General features: G+C 54.1%; 34 non-coding genes across 34 annotated transcripts; all 34 read left to right on the top strand.

Annotated features, from left to right (window-relative positions):
* Positions 1–133: 133 nt before the first annotated feature.
* Trnal-uag lies at positions 134–215 on the top strand. The gene has a single exon. It is a non-coding gene; the product is annotated as a tRNA-Leu (tRNA).
* Positions 216–660: 445 nt separating this feature from the next.
* Trnae-cuc lies at positions 661–732 on the top strand. The gene has a single exon. It is a non-coding gene; the product is annotated as a tRNA-Glu (tRNA).
* A 386-nt stretch (positions 733–1,118) lies between these two features.
* Trnah-gug lies at positions 1,119–1,190 on the top strand. The gene has a single exon. It is a non-coding gene; the product is annotated as a tRNA-His (tRNA).
* Positions 1,191–1,937: 747 nt separating this feature from the next.
* On the top strand, positions 1,938–2,019 carry Trnal-uag. The gene has a single exon. It is a non-coding gene; the product is annotated as a tRNA-Leu (tRNA).
* A 445-nt stretch (positions 2,020–2,464) lies between these two features.
* On the top strand, positions 2,465–2,536 carry Trnae-cuc. Its single transcript has one exon. It is a non-coding gene; the product is annotated as a tRNA-Glu (tRNA).
* Positions 2,537–2,922: 386 nt separating this feature from the next.
* Positions 2,923–2,994, top strand: Trnah-gug. Its single transcript has one exon. It is a non-coding gene; the product is annotated as a tRNA-His (tRNA).
* A 747-nt stretch (positions 2,995–3,741) lies between these two features.
* Positions 3,742–3,823, top strand: Trnal-uag. Its single transcript has one exon. It is a non-coding gene; the product is annotated as a tRNA-Leu (tRNA).
* A 445-nt stretch (positions 3,824–4,268) lies between these two features.
* On the top strand, positions 4,269–4,340 carry Trnae-cuc. Its single transcript has one exon. It is a non-coding gene; the product is annotated as a tRNA-Glu (tRNA).
* A 386-nt stretch (positions 4,341–4,726) lies between these two features.
* On the top strand, positions 4,727–4,798 carry Trnah-gug. The gene has a single exon. It is a non-coding gene; the product is annotated as a tRNA-His (tRNA).
* A 747-nt stretch (positions 4,799–5,545) lies between these two features.
* On the top strand, positions 5,546–5,627 carry Trnal-uag. The gene has a single exon. It is a non-coding gene; the product is annotated as a tRNA-Leu (tRNA).
* Positions 5,628–6,072: 445 nt separating this feature from the next.
* Trnae-cuc lies at positions 6,073–6,144 on the top strand. Its single transcript has one exon. It is a non-coding gene; the product is annotated as a tRNA-Glu (tRNA).
* Positions 6,145–6,530: 386 nt separating this feature from the next.
* Positions 6,531–6,602, top strand: Trnah-gug. Its single transcript has one exon. It is a non-coding gene; the product is annotated as a tRNA-His (tRNA).
* Positions 6,603–7,349: 747 nt separating this feature from the next.
* Trnal-uag lies at positions 7,350–7,431 on the top strand. Its single transcript has one exon. It is a non-coding gene; the product is annotated as a tRNA-Leu (tRNA).
* A 445-nt stretch (positions 7,432–7,876) lies between these two features.
* On the top strand, positions 7,877–7,948 carry Trnae-cuc. The gene has a single exon. It is a non-coding gene; the product is annotated as a tRNA-Glu (tRNA).
* A 386-nt stretch (positions 7,949–8,334) lies between these two features.
* On the top strand, positions 8,335–8,406 carry Trnah-gug. The gene has a single exon. It is a non-coding gene; the product is annotated as a tRNA-His (tRNA).
* A 747-nt stretch (positions 8,407–9,153) lies between these two features.
* On the top strand, positions 9,154–9,235 carry Trnal-uag. The gene has a single exon. It is a non-coding gene; the product is annotated as a tRNA-Leu (tRNA).
* Positions 9,236–9,680: 445 nt separating this feature from the next.
* Trnae-cuc lies at positions 9,681–9,752 on the top strand. The gene has a single exon. It is a non-coding gene; the product is annotated as a tRNA-Glu (tRNA).
* Positions 9,753–10,138: 386 nt separating this feature from the next.
* On the top strand, positions 10,139–10,210 carry Trnah-gug. Its single transcript has one exon. It is a non-coding gene; the product is annotated as a tRNA-His (tRNA).
* Positions 10,211–10,957: 747 nt separating this feature from the next.
* On the top strand, positions 10,958–11,039 carry Trnal-uag. Its single transcript has one exon. It is a non-coding gene; the product is annotated as a tRNA-Leu (tRNA).
* Positions 11,040–11,484: 445 nt separating this feature from the next.
* On the top strand, positions 11,485–11,556 carry Trnae-cuc. Its single transcript has one exon. It is a non-coding gene; the product is annotated as a tRNA-Glu (tRNA).
* Positions 11,557–11,942: 386 nt separating this feature from the next.
* Positions 11,943–12,014, top strand: Trnah-gug. The gene has a single exon. It is a non-coding gene; the product is annotated as a tRNA-His (tRNA).
* A 747-nt stretch (positions 12,015–12,761) lies between these two features.
* Positions 12,762–12,843, top strand: Trnal-uag. The gene has a single exon. It is a non-coding gene; the product is annotated as a tRNA-Leu (tRNA).
* A 445-nt stretch (positions 12,844–13,288) lies between these two features.
* Positions 13,289–13,360, top strand: Trnae-cuc. The gene has a single exon. It is a non-coding gene; the product is annotated as a tRNA-Glu (tRNA).
* Positions 13,361–13,746: 386 nt separating this feature from the next.
* Positions 13,747–13,818, top strand: Trnah-gug. The gene has a single exon. It is a non-coding gene; the product is annotated as a tRNA-His (tRNA).
* A 747-nt stretch (positions 13,819–14,565) lies between these two features.
* Trnal-uag lies at positions 14,566–14,647 on the top strand. Its single transcript has one exon. It is a non-coding gene; the product is annotated as a tRNA-Leu (tRNA).
* A 445-nt stretch (positions 14,648–15,092) lies between these two features.
* Positions 15,093–15,164, top strand: Trnae-cuc. Its single transcript has one exon. It is a non-coding gene; the product is annotated as a tRNA-Glu (tRNA).
* Positions 15,165–15,550: 386 nt separating this feature from the next.
* Positions 15,551–15,622, top strand: Trnah-gug. Its single transcript has one exon. It is a non-coding gene; the product is annotated as a tRNA-His (tRNA).
* A 747-nt stretch (positions 15,623–16,369) lies between these two features.
* On the top strand, positions 16,370–16,451 carry Trnal-uag. Its single transcript has one exon. It is a non-coding gene; the product is annotated as a tRNA-Leu (tRNA).
* A 445-nt stretch (positions 16,452–16,896) lies between these two features.
* Trnae-cuc lies at positions 16,897–16,968 on the top strand. The gene has a single exon. It is a non-coding gene; the product is annotated as a tRNA-Glu (tRNA).
* A 386-nt stretch (positions 16,969–17,354) lies between these two features.
* Trnah-gug lies at positions 17,355–17,426 on the top strand. Its single transcript has one exon. It is a non-coding gene; the product is annotated as a tRNA-His (tRNA).
* Positions 17,427–18,173: 747 nt separating this feature from the next.
* Positions 18,174–18,255, top strand: Trnal-uag. The gene has a single exon. It is a non-coding gene; the product is annotated as a tRNA-Leu (tRNA).
* A 445-nt stretch (positions 18,256–18,700) lies between these two features.
* Trnae-cuc lies at positions 18,701–18,772 on the top strand. The gene has a single exon. It is a non-coding gene; the product is annotated as a tRNA-Glu (tRNA).
* A 386-nt stretch (positions 18,773–19,158) lies between these two features.
* Positions 19,159–19,230, top strand: Trnah-gug. The gene has a single exon. It is a non-coding gene; the product is annotated as a tRNA-His (tRNA).
* A 747-nt stretch (positions 19,231–19,977) lies between these two features.
* Trnal-uag lies at positions 19,978–20,059 on the top strand. Its single transcript has one exon. It is a non-coding gene; the product is annotated as a tRNA-Leu (tRNA).
* The last annotated feature ends 179 nt before the right edge of the window (positions 20,060–20,238 follow it).

The following is a 20,238-nucleotide window of genomic DNA, read 5'->3' as shown; positions in this document are numbered from 1 at the left end:
GCGTTGGATGGCCTAAAGAGACGCTTCCAGTGGGAGAGCAGTGGAAATACATGGCACGGCGATTGCCAAGATACTTCCATTTCGAAGTGATCTTTGTAGTACAAACGAAACGTTTTGCCGCTGCTGGTCCAACGGTAACGTGGCCGAGCGGTCTAAGGCGCTGGTTTTAGGCACCAGTCTCTCCGGAGGCGTGGGTTCGAATCCCACCGTTGCCACTTTTTACGTCTCATTTTTGTGCCGTTGCGGTGTGTCCTCGTGGGGTAGGACGCAGCTCTTGTGACGCGCGTGTTGTGTAGGTAGCGTGGCCGAGCGGTCTAAGGCGCTGGTTTCAGGCACCATTCTCTTCGGAGGCGTGGGTTCCAATCCCACAGCTGCCGAACGTGTAATGTTTCCTGTGTCGAAGGCAGATGCACTCATTGCCCGCAAAGGAAACAACACAACAACGCGTGAGCGTCTGCTTGGTGAATTGTCGTAGAACAGTGCGTGGTGCAACGACAGGATTTGTAGGCACCTTTTGCTCTCATCATTGCTGGCGTTCGTCTCCACGAAATGCGTCCGGAGCACGCCGTTCTATAACGCGAGAGAGTGGTTTTTTTACAGTTGTCGTCACTTAACCGTGGGCGGCTGCTGCGTTCGCTGGAAAGAGCACTTCCGTCGTTATCCGGTTTGGTCTAGTGGCTAGGATACCTGGCTCTCAACGAGGAGGCCCGGGTTCGATTCCCGGTACCGGACTTGCGCGTTTTTCTTGCTCCTCCTATGCGACTTGTCTCGACTTTGCTCGACTGACGCTACGCTGACGCGTGCAGAAAGCTACGTTAAGTATGACTCGTGGCAACACCTGACGGCGAGAGAGATGCGGCGTCTATCCACTTGTTATCGAGCCACATACCGGTACCTGTAGTCAAGAGGCTTGGAGGACTGCAAGACATTGCCACGGAGGTGAATGCAGCTAACCACTGTAGTTAGAGTCCTGACAGCGCAGGCACGTTCATTTGCTCGTATACATGTGATGGAGACCGTGTCTGACACTGCTGTGGCGTACACCTTGGCCTAGGCTTTGCTGGGTATCGCCACTTGCATTGCAGCCAGCTGCCTTCGCGGGCGCCTCCGTGGCCATGGCCGTGATCGTCTAGTGGTTAGGACATTGCGTTGTGGCCGCAATAACCCAGGTTCGAATCCTGGTCACGGCAATTTTGAAAGTTTTGCCTTGCTGCCGTTGCAATGGCGAGTACTCGAAATGACAGTACTCTCTTGATTTTTTCACTCGTGTTCCGCAGGCCGCAGTTAGCACTACCACTTCATCCCCAACACGTAATGTCGCCTCCCAGAGCGCAGACGTCCGCTGCTCTCTGTAGTCGAAAAGGGCAGTCGTTTGAAGTGCGATGGATGAGCAGCCAGTCGCAGCAGAACAGGAAGCTGTGGCGTGCACTGTTTCTACAAATGCTAGGAACACTGGCGCACCAAGCAGCGCATGTAGCGTGGCCGAGCGCTTTAAGGCGCTGGTTTAAGGCACCAGTCTCTCTGTAGGCGCGGTTTCGAATCCCGTAGCTGCCGGGGGTTTTGATGTGATCGCGTTAACCTGCCGCTTTTCCTTCAAGTGTAACCTCCTTGAGCTCACATATGTTTGATGCATGGAGCATTCTAACTCCGTCTGACAGTTACAGCTACGATACTTTAGTGGTTAAGGAAAGCCCAGGTTCGAAACCTGGTCACGGCACGAAAACGTCTCTTGACGCTGTCTCCTTAACTGCGACAGCTACAGACAAGTGGCGTCGCTACCATACGGCGGGCACGGCTTTTTCTTGCGTTGGATGGCCTAAAGAGACGCTTCCAGTGGGAGAGCAGTGGAAATACATGGCACGGCGATTGCCAAGATACTTCCATTTCGAAGTGATCTTTGTAGTACAAACGAAACGTTTTGCCGCTGCTGGTCCAACGGTAACGTGGCCGAGCGGTCTAAGGCGCTGGTTTTAGGCACCAGTCTCTCCGGAGGCGTGGGTTCGAATCCCACCGTTGCCACTTTTTACGTCTCATTTTTGTGCCGTTGCGGTGTGTCCTCATGGGGTAGGACGCAGCTCTTGTGACGCGCGTGTTGTGTAGGTAGCGTGGCCGAGCGGTCTAAGGCGCTGGTTTCAGGCACCATTCTCTTCGGAGGCGTGGGTTCCAATCCCACAGCTGCCGAACGTGTAATGTTTCCTGTGTCGAAGGCAGATGCACTCATTGCCCGCAAAGGAAACAACACAACAACGCGTGAGCGTCTGCTTGGTGAATTGTCGTAGAACAGTGCGTGGTGCAACGACAGGATTTGTAGGCACCTTTTGCTCTCATCATTGCTGGCGTTCGTCTCCACGAAATGCGTCCGGAGCACGCCGTTCTATAACGCGAGAGAGTGGATTTTTTACAGTTGTCGTCACTTAACCGTGGGCGGCTGCTGCGTTCGCTGGAAAGAGCACTTCCGTAGTTATCCGGTTTGGTCTAGTGGCTAGGATACCTGGCTCTCAACGAGGAGGCCCGGGTTCGATTCCCGGTACCGGACTTGCGCGTTTTTCTTGCTCCTCCTATGCGACTTGTCTCGACTTTGCTCGACTGACGCTACGCTGACGCGTGCAGAAAGCTACGTTAAGTATGACTCGCGGCAACACCTGACGGCGAGAGAGATGCGGCGTCTATCCACTTGTTATCGAGCCACATACCGGTACCTGTAGTCAAGAGGCTTGGAGGACTGCAAGACATTGCCACGGAGGTGAATGCAGCTAACCACTGTAGTTAGAGTCCTGACAGCGCAGGCACGTTCATTTGCTCGTATACATGTGATGGAGACCGTGTCTGACACTGCTGTGGCGTACACCTTGGCCTAGGCTTTGCTGGGTATCGCCACTTGCATTGCAGCCAGCTGCCTTCGCGGGCGCCTCCGTGGCCATGGCCGTGATCGTCTAGTGGTTAGGACATTGCGTTGTGGCCGCAATAACCCAGGTTCGAATCCTGGTCACGGCAATTTTGAAAGTTTTGCCTTGCTGCCGTTGCAATGGCGAGTACTCGAAATGACAGTACTCTCTTGATTTTTTCACTCGTGTTCCGCAGGCCGCAGTTAGCACTACCACTTCATCCCCAACACGTAATGTCGCCTCCCAGAGCGCAGACGTCCGCTGCTCTCTGTAGTCGAAAAGGGCAGTCGTTTGAAGTGCGATGGATGAGCAGCCAGTCGCAGCAGAACAGGAAGCTGTGGCGTGCACTGTTTCTACAAATGCTAGGAACACTGGCGCACCAAGCAGCGCATGTAGCGTGGCCGAGCGCTTTAAGGCGCTGGTTTAAGGCACCAGTCTCTCTGTAGGCGCGGTTTCGAATCCCGTAGCTGCCGGGGGTTTTGATGTGATCGCGTTAACCTGCCGCTTTTCCTTCAAGTGTAACCTCCTTGAGCTCACATATGTTTGATACATGGAGCATTCTAACTCCGTCTGACAGTTACAGCTACGATACTTTAGTGGTTAAGGAAAGCCCAGGTTCGAAACCTGGTCACGGCACGAAAACGTCTCTTGACGCTGTCTCCTTAACTGCGACAGCTACAGACAAGTGGCGTCGCTACCATACGGCGGGCACGGCTTTTTCTTGCGTTGGATGGCCTAAAGAGACGCTTCCAGTGGGAGAGCAGTGGAAATACATGGCACGGCGATTGCCAAGATACTTCCATTTCGAAGTGATCTTTGTAGTACAAACGAAACGTTTTGCCGCTGCTGATCCAACGGTAACGTGGCCGAGCGGTCTAAGGCGCTGGTTTTAGGCACCAGTCTCTCCGGAGGCGTGGGTTCGAATCCCACCGTTGCCACTTTTTACGTCTCATTTTTGTGCCGTTGCGGTGTGTTCTCGTGGGGTAGGACGCAGCTCTTGTGACGCGCGTGTTGTGTAGGTAGCGTGGCCGAGCGGTCTAAGGCGCTGGTTTCAGGCACCATTCTCTTCGGAGGCGTGGGTTCCAATCCCACAGCTGCCGAACGTGTAATGTTTCCTGTGTCGAAGGCAGATGCACTCATTGCCCGCAAAGGAAACAACACAACAACGCGTGAGCGTCTGCTTGGTGAATTGTCGTAGAACAGTGCGTGGTGCAACGACAGGATTTGTAGGCACCTTTTGCTCTCATCATTGCTGGCGTTCGTCTCCACGAAATGCGTCCGGAGCACGCCGTTCTATAACGCGAGAGAGTGGTTTTTTTACAGTTGTCGTCAGTTAACCGTGGGCGGCTGCTGCGTTCGCTGGAAAGAGCACTTCCGTCGTTATCCGGTTTGGTCTAGTGGCTAGGATACCTGGCTCTCAACGAGGAGGCCCGGGTTCGATTCCCGGTACCGGACTTGCGCGTTTTTCTTGCTCCTCCTATGCGACTTGTCTCGACTTTGCTCGACTGACGCTACGCTGACGCGTGCAGAAAGCTACGTTAAGTATGACTCGTGGCAACACCTGACGGCGAGAGAGATGCGGCGTCTATCCACTTGTTATCGAGCCACATACCGGTACCTGTAGTCAAGAGGCTTGGAGGACTGCAAGACATTGCCACGGAGGTGAATGCAGCTAACCACTGTAGTTAGAGTCCTGACAGCGCAGGCACGTTCATTTGCTCGTATACATGTGATGGAGACCGTGTCTGACACTGCTGTGGCGTACACCTTGGCATAGGCTTTGCTGGGTATCGCCACTTGCATTGCAGCCAGCTGCCTTCGCGGGCGCCTCCGTGGCCATGGCCGTGATCGTCTAGTGGTTAGGACATTGCGTTGTGGCCGCAATAACCCAGGTTCGAATCCTGGTCACGGCAATTTTGAAAGTTTTGCCTTGCTGCCGTTGCAATGGCGAGTACTCGAAATGACAGTACTCTCTTGATTTTTTCACTCGTGTTCCGCAGGCCGCAGTTAGCACTACCACTTCATCCCCAACACGTAATGTCGCCTCCCAGAGCGCAGACGTCCGCTGCTCTCTGTAGTCGAAAAGGGCAGTCGTTTGAAGTGCGATGGATGAGCAGCCAGTCGCAGCAGAACAGGAAGCTGTGGCGTGCACTGTTTCTACAAATGCTAGGAACACTGGCGCACCAAGCAGCGCATGTAGCGTGGCCGAGCGCTTTAAGGCGCTGGTTTAAGGCACCAGTCTCTCTGTAGGCGCGGTTTCGAATCCCGTAGCTGCCGGGGGTTTTGATGTGATCGCGTTAACCTGCCGCTTTTCCTTCAAGTGTAACCTCCTTGAGCTCACATATGTTTGATGCATGGAGCATTCTAACTCCGTCTGACAGTTACAGCTACGATACTTTAGTGGTTAAGGAAAGCCCAGGTTCGAAACCTGGTCACGGCACGAAAACGTCTCTTGACGCTGTCTCCTTAACTGCGACAGCTACAGACAAGTGGCGTCGCTACCATACGGCGGGCACGGCTTTTTCTTGCGTTGGATGGCCTAAAGAGACGCTTCCAGTGGGAGAGCAGTGGAAATACATGGCACGGCGATTGCCAAGATACTTCCATTTCGAAGTGATCTTTGTAGTACAAACGAAACGTTTTGCCGCTGCTGGTCCAACGGTAACGTGGCCGAGCGGTCTAAGGCGCTGGTTTTAGGCACCAGTCTCTCCGGAGGCGTGGGTTCGAATCCCACCGTTGCCACTTTTTACGTCTCATTTTTGTGCCGTTGCGGTGTGTCCTCGTGGGGTAGGACGCAGCTCTTGTGACGCGCGTGTTGTGTAGGTAGCGTGGCCGAGCGGTCTAAGGCGCTGGTTTCAGGCACCATTCTCTTCGGAGGCGTGGGTTCCAATCCCACAGCTGCCGAACGTGTAATGTTTCCTGTGTCGAAGGCAGATGCACTCATTGCCCGCAAAGGAAACAACACAACAACGCGTGAGCGTCTGCTTGGTGAATTGTCGTAGAACAGTGCGTGGTGCAACGACAGGATTTGTAGGCACCTTTTGCTCTCATCATTGCTGGCGTTCGTCTCCACGAAATGCGTCCGGAGCACGCCGTTCTATAACGCGAGAGAGTGGTTTTTTTACAGTTGTCGTCACTTAACCGTGGGCGGCTGCTGCGTTCGCTGGAAAGAGCACTTCCGTAGTTATCCGGTTTGGTCTAGTGGCTAGGATACCTGGCTCTCAACGAGGAGGCCCGGGTTCGATTCCCGGTACCGGACTTGCGCGTTTTTCTTGCTCCTCCTATGCGACTTGTCTCGACTTTGCTCGACTGACGCTACGCTGACGCGTGCAGAAAGCTACGTTAAGTATGACTCGCGGCAACACCTGACGGCGAGAGAGATGCGGCGTCTATCCACTTGTTATCGAGCCACATACCGCTACCTGTAGTCAAGAGGCTTGGAGGACTGCAAGACATTGCCACGGAGGTGAATGCAGCTAACCACTGTAGTTAGAGTCCTGACAGCGCAGGCACGTTCATTTGCTCGTATACATGTGATGGAGACCGTGTCTGACACTGCTGTGGCGTACACCTTGGCCTAGGCTTTGCTGGGTATCGCCACTTGCATTGCAGCCAGCTGCCTTCGCGGGCGCCTCCGTGGCCATGGCCGTGATCGTCTAGTGGTTAGGACATTGCGTTGTGGCCGCAATAACCCAGGTTCGAATCCTGGTCACGGCAATTTTGAAAGTTTTGCCTTGCTGCCGTTGCAATGGCGAGTACTCGAAATGACAGTACTCTCTTGATTTTTTCACTCGTGTTCCGCAGGCCGCAGTTAGCACTACCACTTCATCCCCAACACGTAATGTCGCCTCCCAGAGCGCAGACGTCCGCTGCTCTCTGTAGTCGAAAAGGGCAGTCGTTTGAAGTGCGATGGATGAGCAGCCAGTCGCAGCAGAACAGGAAGCTGTGGCGTGCACTGTTTCTACAAATGCTAGGAACACTGGCGCACCAAGCAGCGCATGTAGCGTGGCCGAGCGCTTTAAGGCGCTGGTTTAAGGCACCAGTCTCTCTGTAGGCGCGGTTTCGAATCCCGTAGCTGCCGGGGGTTTTGATGTGATCGCGTTAACCTGCCGCTTTTCCTTCAAGTGTAACCTCCTTGAGCTCACATATGTTTGATGCATGGAGCATTCTAACTCCGTCTGACAGTTACAGCTACGATACTTTAGTGGTTAAGGAAAGCCCAGGTTCGAAACCTGGTCACGGCACGAAAACGTCTCTTGACGCTGTCTCCTTAACTGCGACAGCTACAGACAAGTGGCGTCGCTACCATACGGCGGGCACGGCTTTTTCTTGCGTTGGATGGCCTAAAGAGACGCTTCCAGTGGGAGAGCAGTGGAAATACATGGCACGGCGATTGCCAAGATACTTCCATTTCGAAGTGATCTTTGTAGTACAAACGAAACGTTTTGCCGCTGCTGGTCCAACGGTAACGTGGCCGAGCGGTCTAAGGCGCTGGTTTTAGGCACCAGTCTCTCCGGAGGCGTGGGTTCGAATCCCACCGTTGCCACTTTTTACGTCTCATTTTTGTGCCGTTGCGGTGTGTCCTCGTGGGGTAGGACGCAGCTCTTGTGACGCGCGTGTTGTGTAGGTAGCGTGGCCGAGCGGTCTAAGGCGCTGGTTTCAGGCACCATTCTCTTCGGAGGCGTGGGTTCCAATCCCACAGCTGCCGAACGTGTAATGTTTCCTGTGTCGAAGGCAGATGCACTCATTGCCCGCAAAGGAAACAACACAACAACGCGTGAGCGTCTGCTTGGTGAATTGTCGTAGAACAGTGCGTGGTGCAACGACAGGATTTGTAGGCACCTTTTGCTCTCATCATTGCTGGCGTTCGTCTCCACGAAATGCGTCCGGAGCACGCCGTTCTATAACGCGAGAGAGTGGTTTTTTTACAGTTGTCGTCAGTTAACCGTGGGCGGCTGCTGCGTTCGCTGGAAAGAGCACTTCCGTCGTTATCCGGTTTGGTCTAGTGGCTAGGATACCTGGCTCTCAACGAGGAGGCCCGGGTTCGATTCCCGGTACCGGACTTGCGCGTTTTTCTTGCTCCTCCTATGCGACTTGTCTCGACTTTGCTCGACTGACGCTACGCTGACGCGTGCAGAAAGCTACGTTAAGTATGACTCGTGGCAACACCTGACGGCGAGAGAGATGCGGCGTCTATCCACTTGTTATCGAGCCACATACCGGTACCTGTAGTCAAGAGGCTTGGAGGACTGCAAGACATTGCCACGGAGGTGAATGCAGCTAACCACTGTAGTTAGAGTCCTGACAGCGCAGGCACGTTCATTTGCTCGTATACATGTGATGGAGACCGTGTCTGACACTGCTGTGGCGTACACCTTGGCATAGGCTTTGCTGGGTATCGCCACTTGCATTGCAGCCAGCTGCCTTCGCGGGCGCCTCCGTGGCCATGGCCGTGATCGTCTAGTGGTTAGGACATTGCGTTGTGGCCGCAATAACCCAGGTTCGAATCCTGGTCACGGCAATTTTGAAAGTTTTGCCTTGCTGCCGTTGCAATGGCGAGTACTCGAAATGACAGTACTCTCTTGATTTTTTCACTCGTGTTCCGCAGGCCGCAGTTAGCACTACCACTTCATCCCCAACACGTAATGTCGCCTCCCAGAGCGCAGACGTCCGCTGCTCTCTGTAGTCGAAAAGGGCAGTCGTTTGAAGTGCGATGGATGAGCAGCCAGTCGCAGCAGAACAGGAAGCTGTGGCGTGCACTGTTTCTACAAATGCTAGGAACACTGGCGCACCAAGCAGCGCATGTAGCGTGGCCGAGCGCTTTAAGGCGCTGGTTTAAGGCACCAGTCTCTCTGTAGGCGCGGTTTCGAATCCCGTAGCTGCCGGGGGTTTTGATGTGATCGCGTTAACCTGCCGCTTTTCCTTCAAGTGTAACCTCCTTGAGCTCACATATGTTTGATGCATGGAGCATTCTAACTCCGTCTGACAGTTACAGCTACGATACTTTAGTGGTTAAGGAAAGCCCAGGTTCGAAACCTGGTCACGGCACGAAAACGTCTCTTGACGCTGTCTCCTTAACTGCGACAGCTACAGACAAGTGGCGTCGCTACCATACGGCGGGCACGGCTTTTTCTTGCGTTGGATGGCCTAAAGAGACGCTTCCAGTGGGAGAGCAGTGGAAATACATGGCACGGCGATTGCCAAGATACTTCCATTTCGAAGTGATCTTTGTAGTACAAACGAAACGTTTTGCCGCTGCTGGTCCAACGGTAACGTGGCCGAGCGGTCTAAGGCGCTGGTTTTAGGCACCAGTCTCTCCGGAGGCGTGGGTTCGAATCCCACCGTTGCCACTTTTTACGTCTCATTTTTGTGCCGTTGCGGTGTGTCCTCGTGGGGTAGGACGCAGCTCTTGTGACGCGCGTGTTGTGTAGGTAGCGTGGCCGAGCGGTCTAAGGCGCTGGTTTCAGGCACCATTCTCTTCGGAGGCGTGGGTTCCAATCCCACAGCTGCCGAACGTGTAATGTTTCCTGTGTCGAAGGCAGATGCACTCATTGCCCGCAAAGGAAACAACACAACAACGCGTGAGCGTCTGCTTGGTGAATTGTCGTAGAACAGTGCGTGGTGCAACGACAGGATTTGTAGGCACCTTTTGCTCTCATCATTGCTGGCGTTCGTCTCCACGAAATGCGTCCGGAGCACGCCGTTCTATAACGCGAGAGAGTGGTTTTTTTACAGTTGTCGTCAGTTAACCGTGGGCGGCTGCTGCGTTCGCTGGAAAGAGCACTTCCGTCGTTATCCGGTTTGGTCTAGTGGCTAGGATACCTGGCTCTCAACGAGGAGGCCCGGGTTCGATTCCCGGTACCGGACTTGCGCGTTTTTCTTGCTCCTCCTATGCGACTTGTCTCGACTTTGCTCGACTGACGCTACGCTGACGCGTGCAGAAAGCTACGTTAAGTATGACTCGTGGCAACACCTGACGGCGAGAGAGATGCGGCGTCTATCCACTTGTTATCGAGCCACATACCGGTACCTGTAGTCAAGAGGCTTGGAGGACTGCAAGACATTGCCACGGAGGTGAATGCAGCTAACCACTGTAGTTAGAGTCCTGACAGCGCAGGCACGTTCATTTGCTCGTATACATGTGATGGAGACCGTGTCTGACACTGCTGTGGCGTACACCTTGGCATAGGCTTTGCTGGGTATCGCCACTTGCATTGCAGCCAGCTGCCTTCGCGGGCGCCTCCGTGGCCATGGCCGTGATCGTCTAGTGGTTAGGACATTGCGTTGTGGCCGCAATAACCCAGGTTCGAATCCTGGTCACGGCAATTTTGAAAGTTTTGCCTTGCTGCCGTTGCAATGGCGAGTACTCGAAATGACAGTACTCTCTTGATTTTTTCACTCGTGTTCCGCAGGCCGCAGTTAGCACTACCACTTCATCCCCAACACGTAATGTCGCCTCCCAGAGCGCAGACGTCCGCTGCTCTCTGTAGTCGAAAAGGGCAGTCGTTTGAAGTGCGATGGATGAGCAGCCAGTCGCAGCAGAACAGGAAGCTGTGGCGTGCACTGTTTCTACAAATGCTAGGAACACTGGCGCACCAAGCAGCGCATGTAGCGTGGCCGAGCGCTTTAAGGCGCTGGTTTAAGGCACCAGTCTCTCTGTAGGCGCGGTTTCGAATCCCGTAGCTGCCGGGGGTTTTGATGTGATCGCGTTAACCTGCCGCTTTTCCTTCAAGTGTAACCTCCTTGAGCTCACATATGTTTGATGCATGGAGCATTCTAACTCCGTCTGACAGTTACAGCTACGATACTTTAGTGGTTAAGGAAAGCCCAGGTTCGAAACCTGGTCACGGCACGAAAACGTCTCTTGACGCTGTCTCCTTAACTGCGACAGCTACAGACAAGTGGCGTCGCTACCATACGGCGGGCACGGCTTTTTCTTGCGTTGGATGGCCTAAAGAGACGCTTCCAGTGGGAGAGCAGTGGAAATACATGGCACGGCGATTGCCAAGATACTTCCATTTCGAAGTGATCTTTGTAGTACAAACGAAACGTTTTGCCGCTGCTGGTCCAACGGTAACGTGGCCGAGCGGTCTAAGGCGCTGGTTTTAGGCACCAGTCTCTCCGGAGGCGTGGGTTCGAATCCCACCGTTGCCACTTTTTACGTCTCATTTTTGTGCCGTTGCGGTGTGTCCTCGTGGGGTAGGACGCAGCTCTTGTGACGCGCGTGTTGTGTAGGTAGCGTGGCCGAGCGGTCTAAGGCGCTGGTTTCAGGCACCATTCTCTTCGGAGGCGTGGGTTCCAATCCCACAGCTGCCGAACGTGTAATGTTTCCTGTGTCGAAGGCAGATGCACTCATTGCCCGCAAAGGAAACAACACAACAACGCGTGAGCGTCTGCTTGGTGAATTGTCGTAGAACACTGCGTGGTGCAACGACAGGATTTGTAGGCACCTTTTGCTCTCATCATTGCTGGCGTTCGTCTCCACGAAATGCGTCCGGAGCACGCCGTTCTATAACGCGAGAGAGTGGATTTTTTACAGTTGTCGTCACTTAACCGTGGGCGGCTGCTGCGTTCGCTGGAAAGAGCACTTCCGTAGTTATCCGGTTTGGTCTAGTGGCTAGGATACCTGGCTCTCAACGAGGAGGCCCGGGTTCGATTCCCGGTACCGGACTTGCGCGTTTTTCTTGCTCCTCCTATGCGACTTGTCTCGACTTTGCTCGACTGACGCTACGCTGACGCGTGCAGAAAGCTACGTTAAGTATGACTCGCGGCAACACCTGACGGCGAGAGAGATGCGGCGTCTATCCACTTGTTATCGAGCCACATACCGCTACCTGTAGTCAAGAGGCTTGGAGGACTGCAAGACATTGCCACGGAGGTGAATGCAGCTAACCACTGTAGTTAGAGTCCTGACAGCGCAGGCACGTTCATTTGCTCGTATACATGTGATGGAGACCGTGTCTGACACTGCTGTGGCGTACACCTTGGCCTAGGCTTTGCTGGGTATCGCCACTTGCATTGCAGCCAGCTGCCTTCGCGGGCGCCTCCGTGGCCATGGCCGTGATCGTCTAGTGGTTAGGACATTGCGTTGTGGCCGCAATAACCCAGGTTCGAATCCTGGTCACGGCAATTTTGAAAGTTTTGCCTTGCTGCCGTTGCAATGGCGAGTACTCGAAATGACAGTACTCTCTTGATTTTTTCACTCGTGTTCCGCAGGCCGCAGTTAGCACTACCACTTCATCCCCAACACGTAATGTCGCCTCCCAGAGCGCAGACGTCCGCTGCTCTCTGTAGTCGAAAAGGGCAGTCGTTTGAAGTGCGATGGATGAGCAGCCAGTCGCAGCAGAACAGGAAGCTGTGGCGTGCACTGTTTCTACAAATGCTAGGAACACTGGCGCACCAAGCAGCGCATGTAGCGTGGCCGAGCGCTTTAAGGCGCTGGTTTAAGGCACCAGTCTCTCTGTAGGCGCGGTTTCGAATCCCGTAGCTGCCGGGGGTTTTGATGTGATCGCGTTAACCTGCCGCTTTTCCTTCAAGTGTAACCTCCTTGAGCTCACATATGTTTGATGCATGGAGCATTCTAACTCCGTCTGACAGTTACAGCTACGATACTTTAGTGGTTAAGGAAAGCCCAGGTTCGAAACCTGGTCACGGCACGAAAACGTCTCTTGACGCTGTCTCCTTAACTGCGACAGCTACAGACAAGTGGCGTCGCTACCATACGGCGGGCACGGCTTTTTCTTGCGTTGGATGGCCTAAAGAGACGCTTCCAGTGGGAGAGCAGTGGAAATACATGGCACGGCGATTGCCAAGATACTTCCATTTCGAAGTGATCTTTGTAGTACAAACGAAACGTTTTGCCGCTGCTGGTCCAACGGTAACGTGGCCGAGCGGTCTAAGGCGCTGGTTTTAGGCACCAGTCTCTCCGGAGGCGTGGGTTCGAATCCCACCGTTGCCACTTTTTACGTCTCATTTTTGTGCCGTTGCGGTGTGTCCTCGTGGGGTAGGACGCAGCTCTTGTGACGCGCGTGTTGTGTAGGTAGCGTGGCCGAGCGGTCTAAGGCGCTGGTTTCAGGCACCATTCTCTTCGGAGGCGTGGGTTCCAATCCCACAGCTGCCGAACGTGTAATGTTTCCTGTGTCGAAGGCAGATGCACTCATTGCCCGCAAAGGAAACAACACAACAACGCGTGAGCGTCTGCTTGGTGAATTGTCGTAGAACAGTGCGTGGTGCAACGACAGGATTTGTAGGCACCTTTTGCTCTCATCATTGCTGGCGTTCGTCTCCACGAAATGCGTCCGGAGCACGCCGTTCTATAACGCGAGAGAGTGGTTTTTTTACAGTTGTCGTCACTTAACCGTGGGCGGCTGCTGCGTTCGCTGGAAAGAGCACTTCCGTCGTTATCCGGTTTGGTCTAGTGGCTAGGATACCTGGCTCTCAACGAGGAGGCCCGGGTTCGATTCCCGGTACCGGACTTGCGCGTTTTTCTTGCTCCTCCTATGCGACTTGTCTCGACTTTGCTCGACTGACGCTACGCTGACGCGTGCAGAAAGCTACGTTAAGTATGACTCGTGGCAACACCTGACGGCGAGAGAGATGCGGCGTCTATCCACTTGTTATCGAGCCACATACCGGTACCTGTAGTCAAGAGGCTTGGAGGACTGCAAGACATTGCCACGGAGGTGAATGCAGCTAACCACTGTAGTTAGAGTCCTGACAGCGCAGGCACGTTCATTTGCTCGTATACATGTGATGGAGACCGTGTCTGACACTGCTGTGGCGTACACCTTGGCATAGGCTTTGCTGGGTATCGCCACTTGCATTGCAGCCAGCTGCCTTCGCGGGCGCCTCCGTGGCCATGGCCGTGATCGTCTAGTGGTTAGGACATTGCGTTGTGGCCGCAATAACCCAGGTTCGAATCCTGGTCACGGCAATTTTGAAAGTTTTGCCTTGCTGCCGTTGCAATGGCGAGTACTCGAAATGACAGTACTCTCTTGATTTTTTCACTCGTGTTCCGCAGGCCGCAGTTAGCACTACCACTTCATCCCCAACACGTAATGTCGCCTCCCAGAGCGCAGACGTCCGCTGCTCTCTGTAGTCGAAAAGGGCAGTCGTTTGAAGTGCGATGGATGAGCAGCCAGTCGCAGCAGAACAGGAAGCTGTGGCGTGCACTGTTTCTACAAATGCTAGGAACACTGGCGCACCAAGCAGCGCATGTAGCGTGGCCGAGCGCTTTAAGGCGCTGGTTTAAGGCACCAGTCTCTCTGTAGGCGCGGTTTCGAATCCCGTAGCTGCCGGGGGTTTTGATGTGATCGCGTTAACCTGCCGCTTTTCCTTCAAGTGTAACCTCCTTGAGCTCACATATGTTTGATGCATGGAGCATTCTAACTCCGTCTGACAGTTACAGCTACGATACTTTAGTGGTTAAGGAAAGCCCAGGTTCGAAACCTGGTCACGGCACGAAAACGTCTCTTGACGCTGTCTCCTTAACTGCGACAGCTACAGACAAGTGGCGTCGCTACCATACGGCGGGCACGGCTTTTTCTTGCGTTGGATGGCCTAAAGAGACGCTTCCAGTGGGAGAGCAGTGGAAATACATGGCACGGCGATTGCCAAGATACTTCCATTTCGAAGTGATCTTTGTAGTACAAACGAAACGTTTTGCCGCTGCTGGTCCAACGGTAACGTGGCCGAGCGGTCTAAGGCGCTGGTTTTAGGCACCAGTCTCTCCGGAGGCGTGGGTTCGAATCCCACCGTTGCCACTTTTTACGTCTCATTTTTGTGCCGTTGCGGTGTGTCCTCGTGGGGTAGGACGCAGCTCTTGTGACGCGCGTGTTGTGTAGGTAGCGTGGCCGAGCGGTCTAAGGCGCTGGTTTCAGGCACCATTCTCTTCGGAGGCGTGGGTTCCAATCCCACAGCTGCCGAACGTGTAATGTTTCCTGTGTCGAAGGCAGATGCACTCATTGCCCGCAAAGGAAACAACACAACAACGCGTGAGCGTCTGCTTGGTGAATTGTCGTAGAACACTGCGTGGTGCAACGACAGGATTTGTAGGCACCTTTTGCTCTCATCATTGCTGGCGTTCGTCTCCACGAAATGCGTCCGGAGCACGCCGTTCTATAACGCGAGAGAGTGGATTTTTTACAGTTGTCGTCACTTAACCGTGGGCGGCTGCTGCGTTCGCTGGAAAGAGCACTTCCGTAGTTATCCGGTTTGGTCTAGTGGCTAGGATACCTGGCTCTCAACGAGGAGGCCCGGGTTCGATTCCCGGTACCGGACTTGCGCGTTTTTCTTGCTCCTCCTATGCGACTTGTCTCGACTTTGCTCGACTGACGCTACGCTGACGCGTGCAGAAAGCTACGTTAAGTATGACTCGCGGCAACACCTGACGGCGAGAGAGATGCGGCGTCTATCCACTTGTTATCGAGCCACATACCGCTACCTGTAGTCAAGAGGCTTGGAGGACTGCAAGACATTGCCACGGAGGTGAATGCAGCTAACCACTGTAGTTAGAGTCCTGACAGCGCAGGCACGTTCATTTGCTCGTATACATGTGATGGAGACCGTGTCTGACACTGCTGTGGCGTACACCTTGGCCTAGGCTTTGCTGGGTATCGCCACTTGCATTGCAGCCAGCTGCCTTCGCGGGCGCCTCCGTGGCCATGGCCGTGATCGTCTAGTGGTTAGGACATTGCGTTGTGGCCGCAATAACCCAGGTTCGAATCCTGGTCACGGCAATTTTGAAAGTTTTGCCTTGCTGCCGTTGCAATGGCGAGTACTCGAAATGACAGTACTCTCTTGATTTTTTCACTCGTGTTCCGCAGGCCGCAGTTAGCACTACCACTTCATCCCCAACACGTAATGTCGCCTCCCAGAGCGCAGACGTCCGCTGCTCTCTGTAGTCGAAAAGGGCAGTCGTTTGAAGTGCGATGGATGAGCAGCCAGTCGCAGCAGAACAGGAAGCTGTGGCGTGCACTGTTTCTACAAATGCTAGGAACACTGGCGCACCAAGCAGCGCATGTAGCGTGGCCGAGCGCTTTAAGGCGCTGGTTTAAGGCACCAGTCTCTCTGTAGGCGCGGTTTCGAATCCCGTAGCTGCCGGGGGTTTTGATGTGATCGCGTTAACCTGCCGCTTTTCCTTCAAGTGTAACCTCCTTGAGCTCACATATGTTTGATACATGGAGCATTCTAACTCCGTCTGACAGTTACAGCTACGATACTTTAGTGGTTAAGGAAAGCCCAGGTTCGAAACCTGGTCACGGCACGAAAACGTCTCTTGACGCTGTCTCCTTAACTGCGACAGCTACAGACAAGTGGCGTCGCTACCATACGGCGGGCACGGCTTTTTCTTGCGTTGGATGGCCTAAAGAGACGCTTCCAGTGGGAGAGCAGTGGAAATACATGGCACGGCGATTGCCAAGATACTTCCATTTCGAAGTGATCTTTGTAGTACAAACGAAACGTTTTGCCGCTGCTGATCCAACGGTAACGTGGCCGAGCGGTCTAAGGCGCTGGTTTTAGGCACCAGTCTCTCCGGAGGCGTGGGTTCGAATCCCACCGTTGCCACTTTTTACGTCTCATTTTTGTGCCGTTGCGGTGTGTTCTCGTGGGGTAGGACGCAGCTCTTGTGACGCGCGTGTTGTGTAGGTAGCGTGGCCGAGCGGTCTAAGGCGCTGGTTTCAGGCACCATTCTCTTCGGAGGCGTGGGTTCCAATCCCACAGCTGCCGAACGTGTAATGTTTCCTGTGTCGAAGGCAGATGCACTCATTGCCCGCAAAGGAAACAACACAACAACGCGTGAGCGTCTGCTTGGTGAATTGTCGTAGAACAGTGCGTGGTGCAACGACAGGATTTGTAGGCACCTTTTGCTCTCATCATTGCTGGCGTTCGTCTCCACGAAATGCGTCCGGAGCACGCCGTTCTATAACGCGAGAGAGTGGATTTTTTACAGTTGTCGTCAGTTAACCGTGGGCGGCTGCTGCGTTCGCTGGGAAGAGCACTTCCGTCGTTATCCGGTTTGGTCTAGTGGCTAGGATACCTGGCTCTCAACGAGGAGGCCCGGGTTCGATTCCCGGTACCGGACTTGCGCGTTTTTCTTGCTCCTCCTATGCGACTTGTCTCGACTTTGCTCGACTGACGCTACGCTGACGCGTGCAGAAAGCTACGTTAAGTATGACTCGCGGCAACACCTGACGGCGAGAGAGATGCGCCGTCTATCCACTTGTTATCGAGCCACATACCGGTACCTGTAGTCAAGAGGCTTGGAGGACTGCAAGACATTGCCACGGAGGTGAATGCAGCTAACCACTGTAGTTAGAGTCCTGACAGCGCAGGCACGTTCATTTGCTCGTATACATGTGATGGAGACCGTGTCTGACACTGCTGTGGCGTACACCTTGGCCTAGGTTTTGCTGGGTATCGCCACTTGCATTGCAGCCAGCTGCCTTCGCGGGCGCCTCCGTGGCCATGGCCGTGATCGTCTAGTGGTTAGGACATTGCGTTGTGGCCGCAATAACCCAGGTTCGAATCCTGGTCACGGCAATTTTGAAAGTTTTGCCTTGCTGCCGTTGCAATGGCGAGTACTCGAAATGACAGTACTCTCTTGATTTTTTCACTCGTGTTCCGCAGGCCGCAGTTAGCACTACCACTTCATCCCCAACACGTAATGTCGCCTCCCAGAGCGCAGACGTCCGCTGCTCTCTGTAGTCGAAAAGGGCAGTCGTTTGAAGTGCGATGGATGAGCAGCCAGTCCCAGCAGAACAGGAAGCTGTGGCGTGCACTGTTTCTACAAATGCTAGGAACACTGGCGCACCAAGCAGCGCATGTAGCGTGGCCGAGCGCTTTAAGGCGCTGGTTTAAGGCACCAGTCTCTCTGTAGGCGCGGTTTCGAATCCCGTAGCTGCCGGGGGTTTTGATGTGATCGCGTTAACCTGCCGCTTTTCCTTCAAGTGTAACCTCCTTGAGCTCACATATGTTTGATACATGGAGCATTCTAACTCCGTCTGACAGTTACAGCTACGATACTTTAGTGGTTAAGGAAAGCCCAGGTTCGAAACCTGGTCACGGCACGAAAACGTCTCTTGACGCTGTCTCCTTAACTGCGACAGCTACAGACAAGTGGCGTCGCTACCATACGGCGGGCACGGCTTTTTCTTGCGTTGGATGGCCTAAAGAGACGCTTCCAGTGGGAGAGCAGTGGAAATACATGGCACGGAGATTGCCAAGATACTTCCATTTCGAAGTGATCTTTGTAGTACAAACGAAACGTTTTGCCGCTGCTGATCCAACGGTAACGTGGCCGAGCGGTCTAAGGCGCTGGTTTTAGGCACCAGTCTCTCCGGAGGCGTGGGTTCGAATCCCACCGTTGCCACTTTTTACGTCTCATTTTTGTGCAGTTGCGGTGTGTTCTCGTGGGGTAGGACGCAGCTCTTGTGACGCGCGTGTTGTGTAGGTAGCGTGGCCGAGCGGTCTAAGGCGCTGGTTTCAGGCACCATTCTCTTCGGAGGCGTGGGTTCCAATCCCACAGCTGCCGAACGTGTAATGTTTCCTGTGTCGAAGGCAGATGCACTCATTGCCCGCAAAGGAAACAACACAACAACGCGTGAGCGTCTGCTTGGTGAATTGTCGTAGAACAGTGCGTGGTGCAACGACAGGATTTGTAGGCACCTTTTGCTCTCATCATTGCTGGCGTTCGTCTCCACGAAATGCGTCCGGAGCACGCCGTTCTATAACGCGAGAGAGTGGATTTTTTACAGTTGTCGTCAGTTAACCGTGGGCGGCTGCTGCGTTCGCTGGAAAGAGCACTTCCGTCGTTATCCGGTTTGGTCTAGTGGCTAGGATACCTGGCTCTCAACGAGGAGGCCCGGGTTCGATTCCCGGTACCGGACTTGCGCGTTTTTCTTGCTCCTCCTATGCGACTTGTCTCGACTTTGCTCGACTGACGCTACGCTGACGCGTGCAGAAAGCTACGTTAAGTATGACTCGCGGCAACACCTGACGGCGAGAGAGATGCGGCGTCTATCCACTTGTTATCGAGCCACATACCGGTACCTGTAGTCAAGAGGCTTGGAGGACTGCAAGACATTGCCACGGAGGTGAATGCAGCTAACCACTGTAGTTAGAGTCCTGACAGCGCAGGCACGTTCATTTGCTCGTATACATGTGATGGAGACCGTGTCTGACACTGCTGTGGCGTACACCTTGGCCTAGGCTTTGCTGGGTATCGCCACTTGCATTGCAGCCAGCTGCCTTCGCGGGCGCCTCCGTGGCCATGGCCGTGATCGTCTAGTGGTTAGGACATTGCGTTGTGGCCGCAATAACCCAGGTTCGAATCCTGGTCACGGCAATTTTGAAAGTTTTGCCTTGCTGCCGTTGCAATGGCGAGTACTCGAAATGACAGTGCTCTCTTGATTTTTTCACTCGTGTTCCGCAGGCCGCAGTTAGCACTACCACTTCATCCCCAACACGTAATGTCGCCTCCCAGAGCGCAGACGTCCGCTGCTCTCTGTAGTCGAAAAGGGCAGTCGTTTGAAGTGCGATGGATGAGCAGCCAGTCCCAGCAGAACAGGAAGCTGTGGCGTGCACTGTTTCTACAAATGCTAGGAACACTGGCGCACCAAGCAGCGCATGTAGCGTGGCCGAGCGCTTTAAGGCGCTGGTTTAAGGCACCAGTCTCTCTGTAGGCGCGGTTTCGAATCCCGTAGCTGCCGGGGGTTTTGATGTGCTCGCGTTAACCTGCCGCTTTTCCTTCAAGTGTAACCTCCTTGAGCTCACATATGTTTGATACATGGAGCATTCTAACTCCGTCTGACAGTTACAGCTACGATACTTTAGTGGTTAAGGAAAGCCCAGGTTCGAAACCTGGTCACGGCACGAAAACGTCTCTTGACGCTGTCTCCTTAACTGCGACAGCTACAGACAAGTGGCGTCGCTACCATACGGCGGGCACGGCTTTTTCTTGCGTTGGATGGCCTAAAGAGACGCTTCCAGTGGGAGAACAGTGGAAATACATGGCACGGCGATTGCCAAGATACTTCCATTTCGAAGTGATCTTTGTAGTACAAACGAAACGTTTTGCCGCTGCTGGTCCAACGGTAACGTGGCCGAGCGGTCTAAGGCGCTGGTTTTAGGCACCAGTCTCTCCGGAGGCGTGGGTTCGAATCCCACCGTTGCCACTTTTTACGTCTCATTTTTCTGCCGTTGCGGTGTGTTCTCGTGGGGTAGGACGCAGCTCTTGTGACGCGCGTGTTGTGTAGGTAGCGTGGCCGAGCGGTCTAAGGCGCTGGTTTCAGGCACCATTCTCTTCGGAGGCGTGGGTTCCAATCCCACAGCTGCCGAACGTGTAATGTTTCCT

This window comes from Schistocerca piceifrons, chromosome 1, assembly GCF_021461385.2.
Source record: "Schistocerca piceifrons isolate TAMUIC-IGC-003096 chromosome 1, iqSchPice1.1, whole genome shotgun sequence".
In the NCBI taxonomy this organism is placed as follows: domain Eukaryota; kingdom Metazoa; phylum Arthropoda; class Insecta; order Orthoptera; family Acrididae; genus Schistocerca; species Schistocerca piceifrons.
Note: the sequence above shows the minus strand (reverse complement) of the source record. Positions and strands in the feature narration are given on the sequence as shown.